The sequence below is a fragment of the Nilaparvata lugens genome, chromosome 2 (genome assembly GCF_014356525.2).
Source record: "Nilaparvata lugens isolate BPH chromosome 2, ASM1435652v1, whole genome shotgun sequence".
Lineage (NCBI taxonomy): Eukaryota > Metazoa > Arthropoda > Insecta > Hemiptera > Delphacidae > Nilaparvata > Nilaparvata lugens.
This window is the reverse complement of record NC_052505.1, coordinates 21,287,887-21,302,787: the sequence shown is the minus strand read 5'-3', so window position 1 is coordinate 21,302,787 and position 14,901 is coordinate 21,287,887. Positions and strand designations below refer to the sequence as shown.

General features: G+C 34.7%; 1 protein-coding gene across 2 annotated transcripts in view; it reads right to left on the bottom strand.

Moving 5' to 3' along the window:
• Nucleotides 1-12,875, bottom strand: part of LOC111046132 — an 89,540-nt gene extending 76,665 nt beyond the window's left edge. Inside the window, exon 1 of one of the 2 annotated variants that reach the window (XM_039420773.1) lies at nt 12,822-12,875. The gene's annotated coding sequence lies outside the window, so the exon portion shown is untranslated. Of the gene's footprint in view, nt 1-12,480 lie in introns of both variants that reach the window. The other variant, XM_039420772.1, reaches the window with a different exon arrangement.
• Between the last annotated feature and the right edge of the window lie 2,026 nt (nt 12,876-14,901).

The window sequence follows — 14,901 nt, the reverse complement described above, 5'->3', positions numbered from 1 at the left end:
GAATAATTGCAATATCTCAGTAATTTCCATCTGAATCCTATAGAATTTTTCTCTGATATTTCGTAGAATAATCAAGTTCTGTTCTGGTCTATTTTGCGATGGTAAGCGGAGTTCTCCAAGTTCAAGAACCTTCCACAGAGTCCGGTCGAGCGATCATGTGTAGCTGGGAGAGATAATTTATTTAGCAAGTCAGGTTGAGGCTAACGTAACGTCGGTCTTTCATAATTATTGTGCAAAACACATCTTGTTGAGAGTTAGTGCGGGGCCTAAAGCAGGAATCTTGATTGGCTGCACTCTCAAGACATGAGGATAACGCACGCTAGCTGCAACATCGTGACTGGAAGGATGCTGCGTTACAACAAGTAGGTTAAATTCTCAGCTTGTGTGTGTGTGTGTGTGTGTGTGTGTGTGTGTGTGTGTGTTGTGTGTGTGTGTGTGTGTGTGTGTGTGTGTGTGTGTGTGTGTGTGTGTGTGTGTGTGTGTGTAGTGTGCTGTGTATTTATAATTCGGGATACGCAATCCCGTCTCATCCTCCACTGCTTCACAACTACCACATGATAATGACCACAGTGGAATCACGATTCTCCTAAATCCAAGATTCGAATGTTATTTCTTCTGAAAATCGAAATATTACGATCGATATTTTCTTCTACAGCGTCTTGCGTCATAGGACTTCACAAGAAAAAGTAAAAGATATTACAGAAAGACATTCTGAGAAGAATTATTGGAGAGAGAGTTGACAGACAAATAATAAATCGAATTTGTGTTGATATCATTATAGTGAGCTCCGTTCGAAACTAAGAAATGATACTCTAAGGAGAATTGGAGGAGAAATTGACAGACAAATTGATGAATATGTGTTGATATCAATCATAATAATTGATATGACTTATTAATATAACAATTTGTTTAAATGAGTAATGAATAATTTTTATTTGCCAAATAAACAAAATGCATGAAACATGGAGTAACGGTACTTAAGCTGGGTTTACACCAAAGTTATTAACAAAATGTTAATAGCTTAATCCTCATAGATTTTATTAGATTGAACGAAACTTGACAAACACATAATGTTCATCATGTGCATGATAAGTTATGTTCAATCTAATAGAATTTATTATTATTAAGCTATTAACAAAATGTTTATTTCTCCCTCCTTAAAGATCCTATTAGATTGAACATAACTTATCATACACATGATGAACATATGTGTTTGTCAAGTTTCGTTCAATCTAATAGATTGGAAAAATAGGGACGGAAAAATAAACATTTTGTTAACAACTTTGGTGTAAACGCAGCTGGTTGACGATTGTTTTTATTATTTTACAAAGGCGACTTTCTAGTATTTTTAACCTAGGTGATGATGATGGGATAAATGATAATACAATGAAGGTAGACTTATGAATGAATAAAAATTATAGGTTATGCTATCCACTTGAATTAATTTGAGTCCACTTTCCAGTCCAGAAAAGTTTCTATGCAGGATGTTATAATAATATGAACTCATATTAAATTACAGTAGCCTACTACAGAGAGGTCCACGTTATAATGGCAGTGGAGAGCGATAAGAGAACAGCTTTGCCGATTCTACGCCTTGCTACTGTCTTCTATAGAGGATAGCTGGGACCGGTATAGCCTATCTGATGTAATATTAAGTGTTCATTCTTGTTTGATAAAATAAATCATATTTTCGAAAAGAATATATTATGCAATGATCAAATAATAGATTCTCTATTTGATTATATTTGTACATTGTTACAAAACGATCTGGCAATGTTGCAGACCTGGAGAGGAACCATGATTCTAGTCAAGACTTGATTTCTGATTTCCTCAAGTATGTTTCAAGATAACTGACAAGCACTTTGAGTAATCGACTTCAAATATTCTGAATCATATTCTTGGAACAGTTCTTCAGATCAGGTTCGTAGGCCAAAATAATAGAATGACTCACTCCTACGACCTTTTTCGCGTTAAAACGGGATAAAATTGAAAGTGCATGAGAAACAAAAATGTAGTGAATTACAATTAAAAATCACCAGTGTAAAAGAATTTCAGTCTGACATTGCAAAAAGTAATATATAGCTCACAATTTTATTGTATGATTACGATATGAGTTAAAAGTAAAATTCATCTCATGTGAGTCAATGTGATGTCATGTGATAAAATTTAACGAATATTTAATATAATGTTGTGGGATGAGTGGAACCTAAAACAATAGACCCCTAGGATAAATAATGTTCTTATCTTACATTAAAAAAATAATATAACGTTTTAATATCACGCAATATTAAGGTATCTCTATAATATCAGGAATATCTATCCATTCATGGGTTATCTATTCAGTCTTCTAGACGTTTTTGTACAAGTAATTTGTGTCAACCATAACAGGAAGTCGATACTTTGATAGAGAGAGAGAAAAAACTGTGTAGGCCTATGGCCTAAAATAGAATAATAGACTACGGTACCAGCGCATTCTAAATCTTGTAAATGTGGTGTTGAAAGGTTTAAAATTGTCCCCCTCTTGCACATCGAGGTAGTTCTTCATCAATTTTCCACAGTTGCATGAACAATCCTGTTGAATAATATCCCATCAAGGATCATAAAAGGCTAGGAAAAAGCATTTATTGTTTTTGTCTCTCTTTTAACCACAACGCCATGCACAATGAAACCAAACTTTCGTATTTCTCGGACAAAAACCCGACAAAATAAGCGTGGTCTCTTAATGCTCACCATTATGACGTAATACATTATTGCAAAGCCAGGAAGTAGCTTCATTTTGTATTCACGATTAATACATTTTTGATGAATTTTAACTACACATGCTTCCAATATTCAAATCATGGAATGAGTTTTGTAATCATTCGATGGAAACATTTTGATTCTGAAATTTATCGTTTTCCAGTTTTTAAGTCATTGTCATACTGATAACATTATTTGTTGGATTCATTTTATCCTTCATACTTTATCCTTATCTTTAATCGAAGAGATAGATAATTATTAATACTGATACTGATTACTTGAGAGCTCTCCCAGAACCTTATCTCGTCATTCTGCGACTCTGCTTTGCTCATCACAGAAAATATGACTAAAACCAACTGAAACGGATTATTTTTTATAATAATTAATTAGAATATTTGCTTATATATTTCCTCTCTTTATAATTTTCATGATGAATCAATAAAAGAATCAATCAATCAATCAAAAGAATAAATACTATGTAAAATACCGAATAATGATAATTAAAAGAATCAATCAATCAATCAATCAAAAGAATAAATACTATGTAAAATACCGAATAATGATAATTAAAAGAATCAATCAATCAATCAATCAAAAGAATAAATACTATGTAAAATACCGAATAATGATAATATCGAATTTGAGTGTCATTACAAGTAGGATTCTAAAAGGTCCACGTTGTAATGGCAGTATTTGATTAAAATTGGTGTTATTATCCTTGTCTATCATTCGACGAAACAGATAGCGCTATCCTTTTCCAGCACAACAACGTTGCCAGATCGTTTTTCAACAATGTTGAAATTTGATCAACAAAATTATAATCTAAATCATGAACATAATTATTATGAAATGATTGAAAAATATTAATTTCTTCTGGATGAATGAAATATAATTGATTATTTCAAACAATAATGAACAATCTAATATTCCTATATAGTGAGGTCCACGTTAATGACAGTGTTTGATTAGCAATGTTATTGCTATCCTTGTCTATCATTCAACAAAGCGGATAGCGCTATCTCTTTCTCGCTTTGCTCTGTTGCCAGATCATCTTTCAACAATGTAGAATTAATAATTAATTAACAGAATTTTCCATCTCAATTATGAAAATTCATCATGAATTTATTGAAAAATATCATTTCTTGCTTAATAAAATATAATAAATTATTTCAAACGAGATTACACAGTTAATATTACATTAATAAACTTGTATCAGCTACCGTCTATGGAAGGCATTGACAAGACTGAGGATCGGCAACGTTGTTCTCCCATTTATCTCTTTTCCCATTATAACTTGGACATCACTATACATCAGATGGTATCAGCTATCTTCTATAGGAGGCAGTAGCAAGGCAGAGAATCGTTAGCGCTGTATCCTCCACTACGTGGACCTCACTATAGCAGATGACTTCTGAAACTGTGACATTTCTTTCACAAAAATATTCGTTCAAGTATTCTGAGGATGTAACTTCAAAGCTTGAGGGCACTAATTGGCACTACAGAATTCATTGAATGGGATAATAATAGATTCCAAATCGGCTCACTATTACAGATGATTATACTGTACTTCTTACTGTCAACAACTTTGTCCTTGAGATTGCTATCACATTGTTACCTGGCCGAAGATGTAAGCTGTTATTTACGTCTACTTTGTTGACTTAACCATGAAACAATTGTCTTTAAGTTCAGTTGCATTGAACATTTGAACGAATTACGAGACATCCACACACTTTATAACTTATAAGGGATGATTTATCATCTAATTTGCTTGTTGCCGTCAGTGATTTCAGTATGAGTAAGTCTGGCAACAGCCCAGGCGACCCACAGTTTACACGGTCGGTTTCCGCTGCAAATTGAGGATGTATCACAGCCTCACAGCTTCAGCCAGTCACAAGCTTAGAGTAAAGAAAACTATATTATTTCCGTCATCTCTGTCGCAAGTCAGATAACCTATTATATTGCCTCTATATTGCAGCTAAATCTGCAGTGAAGCTTCTTTGTAATATTCTGGTTTAACCCACGCACCTGTCCTATAAAACAGGTGTGGCTCAAATCTGATATCATATTTTCTTTCTAATGAAAAATGGCTGAGATGTAAGCTATAGTAAGGTCTACGTTATAATGGAAGTGGAGCTCACTATAGTCGATCAGCGTTGCTGATTCTCTGCCTTCTATAGAGGATAGCCTGATACCAGTATATATATTATATATATATAAAAGCGAAATGGCACTCACTCACTGACTGACTCACTCATTTACTCACTCGCAGAACTAAAAATCTACCGGACCAAAAACGTTCAAATTTGGTAGGTATGTTCAGTTGGCCCTTTAGAAGCGCACTAACAACGGATTTGGAAAAATGTCCAAAGATACGCCCAAAATCTGCGTTTTTTCAGCGTTTTCTCGGCTTTATCGAGAACAAATGAACAGAAATTGTTCAAATCTAGTACAGAAACTCAGCTAGGGTGTCATAATTTTGTGATAGAAGGAATTTGAAATAACGCCAAAGATACGCCCAAAATCTGCGTTTCCCAGCGTTTTTTTGCGCTTTCTCAGCTTTATCGAGAACAAATGAACAGAAAATGTTCAAATTTACTGCAGAAGCTCAGCTGGGGTGTAATAATGTTGTGTTAGAAGGAATTTGAAATAACGCCAGATATACGCCCAAAGTTGGCGGTTTTTTGCGTTTTCTCTGGTCTTTCATCAAGTAATAGACAGTAAATGTTCAAATTTGGTACAGAGGTTTAGCTAAGGTCTAAAAATTTAGTGATGAGGTGACTTTAATATTTCATTAAAGATACGCCCAAAATCAGCGTTTTTCTAAGATTTTCTGCGTTTTCCCAGTACTTTGACTTTCTGATGGAATGAAGCATGCTCAAATTAAAAATGCAGGCGAGCGAAGCGAGCCGCTGATCTCATTTTTGGAAGATCCAGTTAGGGGTCCAGGGGGCTGAGCCCCCTGGCTAGACGGATATGGCGAGCGAAGCGAATCTGACGGCTAGTCTGATTCACTTTTCATTCATGTTTAAAACAATCACTAATATTTTACTCGTCAAGAAAAATATTTTCCAATGATTAAATAAATGAATAATTATAATTAAGACTGAATATTTTGTTAATTAATTATATTTCTACATTCTTGAATCAGACCTGGCACCGTTGCGGAGGTAGAGCTATCTACTTTGTTGAATGATAGACAAAGATAGCAACACCAATGTTAATCGAATACTGTCATTATCACCTGGGCCTCACTTTAAGTGAAAACTGACTTAGATGGATGCTACTCAAGCTGCAATGAAATTAGTGAATCAATTTATAAGCTGACAAGTGGTTCTGTTCAGTTCTAATTAAGTCTCTATTTTGCCTATGTTCAGTCACTTATCGAAGTGGGAATTTTAGCTTATGGGGGAGCCTATAAAACATTACAGTACTACAACCCTTGGAAATTGTACAGAAATCTATTATTAAAAGCGCAATAAGAAAACGTGTACACACTCCTACTGATGATTATTTTAAAGAATTCAATGTTTTAAGTATATAAGGCAAATTTATGTAAGAAATATATTGTTACTAGCCGTCAGGCTCGCTCTGCTCGCCATATCCGTTTAGCCAGAAGGCTCCGCCCCCTGGACCCCCGACTGGATCGTCCAAAAATGAAATCAGCGGGCTCGCTTCCCTCGCCTGCATTTTTAATTTGAGCATGCTTCATTACATCAGAAAGTCAAACTACTTCCTCGCTCGATGAGAAAACGGTGAGAAAGGTGAGAAAACGCAGAAAAGCTGAGAAAAATGTTGGAAAAACGCTGATTTTGGGCGTATCTTTGATGAAATATTAAAGTCACCTCATCACGAAATTTTTAGACCCAAGCTAAACCTCTGTACCAAATTTGAACATTTTCTGTCTATTACTTGATGAAAGAACTGAGAAAACGCCAAAAAAAAACCGCTAATTATGGGCGTATCTTTGGCGCTATTTCAAGTTCCTTCTAACACAACATTATTACACCCCAGCTGAGCTTCTGTAGTAGATTTGAACATTTTCTGTTCATTTGTTCTCGATAAAGCTGAGAAAGCGAAAAAACGCTGGAAAAACGCTAATTTTGGCGTATCTTTGACGTTATTGCAAATTTCTCCTAACACAACATTATTACACCCTAGCTGAGCTTTTGTACTAAATTTGAACATTTTCTGTTCATTTGTTCTCGATAAAGCTGAGAAAACGCTAAAAAACGCAGATTTTGGAAATTTTTCCAAATCCGTTCTTAGTGCGCCTATGAAGGGCCAACTGAACATACCTACCAAATTTGGTCCGGTAGATTTTTAGTTCTGCGAGTGAGTGAGTGAGTCAGTCGGTCAGTGAGTGAGTGCCATTCCGCTCTTATATACATATATACTGTATATAGATACATAGACACATAGACAGTGATAACAGTCTCCCAAATCGATAAGATTTACATCATGAACAAGATTTTGAACCGAACCTCAATGAGAATTGACGCTCAGATAAGTTCAGATCCAACTCAAGCAACAGGAAAGCACAAATAAAACAAGTCCTGGCAGAATATAGGTGGGCATTTGAGCAAGTTCTCTCCAAGAAGTCTACGTTTGTCGAATGTTTCCTGTTCCCACGTACTGATTAAATGTCTGTATTATTCTCACTATCTATATCAACTATCAACCATCCCTTCTTGTCACATAAAGTGTAGGAAATATAGGCCTACAGGAGTCAGTTTCCGGCGAATTACCAGTTACTGTTACCAGTTACCTATACTATTAATAGTTACCTATAATCATAGAATAAAAAATGTTGATTGTTTATTACAGTAAGGATTGAATATAATTTAAAAATCTACGTTGTGAAAATAATCAAGGACTGACAATTTTTTGAAGTGAACAACTGAAAGACTCAACCTATTTCGGACTATGTGTAACCTTACCTAAATTTGGGAGAGGAATAGCACAAGGTTACCTTATTTTTTCTCTCCCTATCATTTTTGATAATGTACTTATCGTATTAATCAATATAGATTGTTTATTCGATGCCAAAGTGTTACATACGCTGAGCTTATTGTGCAAGCAGAAATATTGAAATAGCTGGTATAAGAATACTATCCCGGAAATGCTTCGTGATTAAGAGTGAAAGATCTCGTCCAAATTCTATTTTATTTGAACTAAATACTAGCTCGAATCTTGGGACGGTGAATGAAGAGTTATTCAGCCTAGTACCTAGACAAAGTGGAGAACGTTTCAAAAAAGAATAGATCACAAGATAACTGGAACATTCAATATTGATATATATTTTTTTCTAATATATAGTAATGTATTGTTTTTGTGAATTATTTTGAGACAATTAAATATGATTTGGAATATTCGATACTAAGTTACTGATACCACATACAAAATAAGTAATAATTTACTTATTAATTATTATTATTTACTATTAATTAACTTCCTCAATCCTGACACACTTGGGCAGAAGCACGGTGTAGAGAACACACTGGTTTCCTTCTTCCGTGGCAGAAGATAAGGGCCTGTTTCCGAGCTCGGGATTTAGCTAAGTCCTAGACTTTAAACAGCTGGAGTCAGAAAATTGGCTTTCCAAAACGGGGCGTAGTCGCAGCTTTTATAACAGTAGTTGTAGTTTTTATTTTCTCATTTCTATAATTGGAAACGTTTTTCCTTGACGAAATTAGACATTCCTAAATGATTCAAAATAGCTGAAAGTTTACACTATTTTCTCTTTATTTTGTGTTCAATTTTCTAGTTTTTCGAAATTTAATTCAAACGTGACTATGACAATGACTACGGCTACGCCCCGTTTTGGAAAACCACTTTTCTGATTCCAGCTGTTTAAAGTCTAGGACTTAGCTAAATCCCGAGCTCGGAAACCGACCCTTAATGTACATGGCACCATCGAATCTATCTATATCTAACTACCAACACAGATTTAGCTTTTAGCGTGAATGTACGGTATGTCAAATTCATGATCAGATTATCAGCCTATCCAGGTTATGGTTCCTGGTTCCTAGAGCATTCAACCTCTTTAATAAAAGATGAGGATATTAGTATGTAATAATATATTAGATTACACTTTACGTGTCATATACTGCGAGAGAGTTGCTCTCTTGATGCAGTTTCATATGACGAACAAGTAAAGTGAAGTAATGTATTGGATGAGGCCTCAAGTGTTTTTTATTAGTATAGAAACCCGCAACAGTAATACTGTTGGCCTGAAAAAGGAAAGAATTGGCGTATACACGTACGGGATAGGAAATTCGTAAATGGCGCATCATCATGTCTGAACTACTGGAATGATTATCTTGAAATTTCGTGAATAGATTCTCTACCGAGAATAGTAATTGAAGGCCCATTTTTTGTTTTTCAAGATTTCAGTAGGTAATTTTTCAGTCTGTCAAGTTTTAAAATAGATCCTTGCGGAGCACGGGTTACCTGCAAGTTAGAAATATTTTTGATATCGACATGAAACACTTGATGCATTTATCAGAAGATATTCTATAATAGCGTCTGCATCCTCACAGACTCTAATCTCGATTTCCGTTCCAAATTCTGGAATGAGCAATTTCCTGAGCTATGGAATTGCCAATTGGATTTTCTCGTTTCGTGTTTGTTGGTTTCAATAGGATTTTCAGAATGTATTGAACACGCTGTCACACTAACAACCAAATCGAACAGCTTCGAAAACGAACGAAATCTAAACGAACAATTCAATAATCCAAAGTTAGCTGCTGAGTGGATTGAAGTAAAGATACAGAATTTCAAATATTCCATTTCAACCTAATATATAGACAATATATAATAACATCGAGTCACCTAGCTAGCTCAGATCTGGGGTCAGAGTTTTCAGGTCGCAACTGATCAATTTCAGGGCCTCTGGCATGACCTAATGACTGCTTTTCAGGCGGCAGTCGTTAAAATTAGGGAGAGCAACAGTACAGTTTTGGGTTCATCCTGTTGATTCTCTCCCAATCATTGATAATTAATTTATCATTAATAATTAATTAAATCATTTGTTATTGTGATTATGGAATATAATAAATACCAATAATATTACTTGTGACTGTAGCTTGACAAAGTTCACTCTCATCTTTCATGAACTGATATTTTATCTCAGTAGCATAAATTCTACTTTGGTATGTATTCGAAAAATTGAATCATGGAGGACGATTTAGTTTGATTCTTACTTTTATTTATTTATTCGTGGACAGAATCGCAAATCATATACATATGATTAGGAAGGAACAACAGGCTTGGCCCAAATGTATTCCATTCCCAAATTTTGATAAATTAATAAACTGTCCAAAAAAATGGGTTATGTTTCTACTGTAAAAGTTCATGTCTCTATGTTTCTACGTTCAAGTTCAATTTTCGTGCAAAAATATATAAGCTAAACATTTTGAATTTAGAGAAATTAAAACACCAAACTATATCCAAATATAACACTTAATTATCACTTCATAATGAATTAATCAAGTTATTTTATAAAATTTTGAACCCAAAAATACACACAACTTCTCTCACTAAGCACAGCTTTGATCAGATCAGATAAGATTTTCTCTCACATGTTCATTTCAAGTAATTTTCTCGTTCATATTTTGCAATGTTTTTATCGCGCTCTTGAAGCTACGGGTCAACTGTTTGATAAAGTTATTGTTTTCATTTCTAGAGATTACGTCATAATTCTGTAATATTGTTGCACAGTGAACTCATTTCAAGAGCAGCTGCACTCTTTTCCGGCTATATAAATTAGTAAGGTACTTGAGTAGTATTCACATCAAACTCGGCAGCTCTGCAGAGTCTGTGGATGGATGGAAAACGATCTGTCACCGGCTCAAGCAAAGCAGCTATTATCAGTGAGATATATGTCTAGTATTCATTACATTTCCAGTTCCAGTTTCAATGTAAACTCAAGTTGCAGGCAGGCCTAGAACCAAATGGAAGTTGCATATAGCAACCTTTCTACAAAAATGAAGTAGAGGGGTTGTAGAAATATTAATATTTTCTTTCCACTTGCAATGTGGACCCAAGTTGCATACAGGTCTAGAACTAAGTCAACTTTGTTACGCTGAGTTGAACATGGAAACAAATAATGTTTCAAACAATAACCAGTTATGAGATTCAATTAACGACTGTTCCATCGTGGTTTTTATTCTTGATCATGAATGACATTGTTCAAAGATTCAAGTTACCGTTCATAAAATCGGTTTTTATTAAATAGAGATTATCAAATGAAAAGATTCACGATGAAAGGATAAGAGAGGATAAAATGTTGCTCATTGATTATAAATTGTCATAAATTAACTCATTGATTATTTGATAATACTTTAAATAATGTTTTTCAAAGAGCATGTGTTTAGTCAGGTGTGCACACCCCACCACAAGCTCAAGGAGGTATCTCTCCCCCCCCCCCTAAATTGTGAAAAATTCAGCTTTACACCGAAATCCAGGAAAATGGAGTCAGTAGACATTCTAATCACTATAAATAATGACCTTTTTTGGAACTTTTGGATCTTTTTTAGTGTCCATACTGTCTTGACAAGAAAATTCAGAGAAGGGGTTACCTTTTATACTGCTAGTGTTAGTGAAGCGGTGGTGGGGGGTAGAGGTTATTCCACCACCATAATTGAAATTCTCAGGGGGCCCAAAAAAGGCCAGCAGTGTGAAAAACGACTTTTTTTGTGAGGATGTCTATATTCATGGGAGGGGTTTAGTGGTGGAATTTGGGGTAATCAGGAGGGGGTGCGTAATTGATTTTGGGGAGGGTAGGAACCCTGCAGTAGCCATACTCGGAATTCATATATTGTTAACTCGTTGATATATTCTACATTATATTTTCAACAAATAATGAAATGATAAAATAAGAAACATGCACACGAGAAGCAAGTTATAATAGGCCTATTAAAACAATTATTACCGGTATGAAAAATAATTACTAATACCCTTTTTTATATATATTTTCGTTTAATTCAGAAAATATTAGACAGGGTACTAGTATCCTATACTATTAAACGAGCAATTTCTGTTTATATATTTATATGTTTAGATGTTTGTATTTCACCGGATCTCGTAAACGGCTCTAACGATTCTCACGAAATTCAGAACATAGAAGGTTTATATTATAAAAATTCGATTGCACTAGGTCTCATCCCTGGGAAAACTCGCTGAAGGACATGAAAAGGATAATTATTATCCATCTTTGGAAAAACAGCTGATTATAATTATTTCGTCGTCTGTTAATGATGGAAGTGAGTGAGCGAGTTCATGTGTGTAGGACTGTGTCAAAATTATGACTCAGCTGTCGAGCTTTTGTAATCATTCAATCAGGTACTTACTGCCGGTTGCAAAAAAGCCGGGTTGTTTTTAATCCTGATGAATTCCAGTGGAACCATCTTTTTGAAATGGTCTTCTCTGATTTGGCTCACGTGATATTAATCAGGATTAAAATTTAACCGGCTGTTGTGCAACCGGGCCTCTGTGAGGGAAACTTTTGCATTCCTCTAGGAATTAATCTCAATTCAGTGTGATTAGATAGAACATTTCTGTATGAACTTTGAATACCTATTATTATAATTTCTTCTTTCGTAATAATTTTTTTATGCTTTTGTACTCCAGAGAGAAGCTCGATATTGTTCCATAATGATTGAACACTCAATTTGTCTTGATATACCACTTTATTAGAAAACATTATAACAATATGCAAACAAAAAAATATAATTCTCTCACCTTTTATTAATGCTATCCAAAGTTGATCAGAAGTTCAATAGAGTTGAAAAATTGTTGTCATGACAGATTTGCTGATACTACTGTCAATAAGGTCCTCTAGCAATACAATATTAGACCACATACACATAGAATACTGATTTTATGGAAAACAGGACTCTCTTTCACCTGACCGAAAGCAAGAAAGAGACACCGATTGGCTTTATGATGAACTATTCGGCACTATGACACTCTCATCACACTGCTGAACTAAAACTGAACTACAACTGAAACCTGAAAGTTGAAAGGTGAATGCAGTCTGCTCAAGTTGAAAAAATAGCAACAAGTGGTGGGGTGATACTCACCAACAAGCAACGACCCACTACTGTTCACTGAACTGCTGCGGTCTGCGAAAGAGTGGAAGATAACGGTAATTGCTGCCCATTCGACCAGCTGAACCAGCTTACAAATAGAACTGCTCCGTATCTTGTCAGTGGATACAGCTAGTGACCCCTGGGTTCAAGAACTTACTGTTTATTTTTTAAACCCGCAATTTTTAATTATACAGAGTTGGTGAAAATTATTCTGAGAACAGCTGAATATAATATTTTTCACAAGTATAATTTGACATAAGGTTTCATCGGGGATCCTATTTGAATTGTGAAATTAGACTTCAAAAATTACTCCGTCACAACAAAATTTTTGTCCCTCATATGAATCAAAATTCATTTTTTTTAAATGAGAAGAAACAAATAATTATTATTTGTTTTATTACAAAAAGCATGAATCGCGAGAGAAATAGGCTTAGGGATATAATATACTGTACTTTGTACTATCCTTCTCCAAAACTTATACTCTGTCCAAATAGGCATGAGCTCTGAAGGATTTGGCAAGCGCAGTCTCCTTTTGTGAGTAAAGGGACGGTCTGTCTATCTGTATACTACGTAATATACATAGTATATCAATGGCGCAGGTAGGCTGGGCGTGTGTGCCTGCGCGTGGGGGTGCGAGGATCAGCTTAATCTTTCAGGGCTCATGGCAGTTTAGACAGACTATAGATAAGACTAGAAAAGTCCAAAATATATTTATATTTTTTAATGAATTTTATAACTATTATTTTAATTTTTCTAAAATCTAAATTATTTTCGCTTGAAAAATTACCTTCAATTCAGAAAAATCTCCATATACATCTTGTCTATACGTAAAAAATGATATTTTTATTCGATTTGGTTAGAATAGGCAGATATTTTTTCAAATCAGCTACAAAGCTCATATCTACTTTTCCAAGAACTAATTGACAGAAATTGTCAATATCCGTTACAGAGGGTCATCTAGGGTCTATATTTTTTTGAGAGAAAGCTTCAAGAGATTTTTCTTTCGATTTTATTAAAAATTTAATAACTTTCAAAAAATTACCACCAGCCCTAGCCTGAAACGGTTCCAATTCTAATTCATACAGATACTCCCAAATCGGCGCTTTTGCAGCATCTTCTCAGTCAACTGGCGATTGAATCGAGCCTGAAAGTCTTCATTTGACGGAATCAAGTAATTGATTACCAAGTAATTATTTGACTAGTTAACGGAATCAAGCAAGCTCAAATGAATGATTCATCCATGGTTTCAGTGGGCAAAGCCTCTTGGCTGGACATATGGCGAGCGAAACGAGCCTGCCCGCTAGCTATGCATATTGGCGGGTGGCACCAAATCCGTCTCTCGCATGTGGGTACGTACCATAGACTAAAAAATTAGTTAAGACTTGGCCCTCCATCCGAAGAAACTACGGCCACTGAATAAGCATAAGTGTAGTGTTTCTTTCTGTAGTGTTTCTTTCCTCTGTGCTACGGCGTTGCCAAATGGTGAAAAATTGCATCTATCACAAATTTGCAGTTAAGCTAAAAAATTGTATGTAGAATATTATCTCCGATATTCTAGTGCGATGGTGCTTCAAAAGTTTCAGGTTTGAAGGATTAAAAGGAAAAATAGGAAATGAAATTGAAAACATCGCGAAAAAATGTTTATCTATCGAATATCACCAAGAATTTATATATCGAATATATGTAAGAATTTCACATTAAAATAATTGGGAGAATGTCTCCTTTCCATTGTTGTCTGGATTATTTCTATCCAGTTATTTTCAGTTATTGATAATGTTCATCAATGTTGAGACATTTCGAACAGAAAACATGAAATTTTAGACATGCTAGAAGCTTATTTTTTCAAGAGGTAATTGGGTGGTGAAAGCGACAAAGTTTCTCAGAATAATTAAAATGATTTGTTAATTAGTTGTCAAAATTAGTCGGAAGAAACTTTTTTGTTTCAAGAGGTAAGTAAGTGGTTGGTAGAAGCGATGAAGTTTCTCAGAAATTAATAATTAAAATTATTTGTCAATTCGTTAATTAGTTGTCAAAATTAGTCGGAAGAACTTATATTAGCCTCTCAGAAATT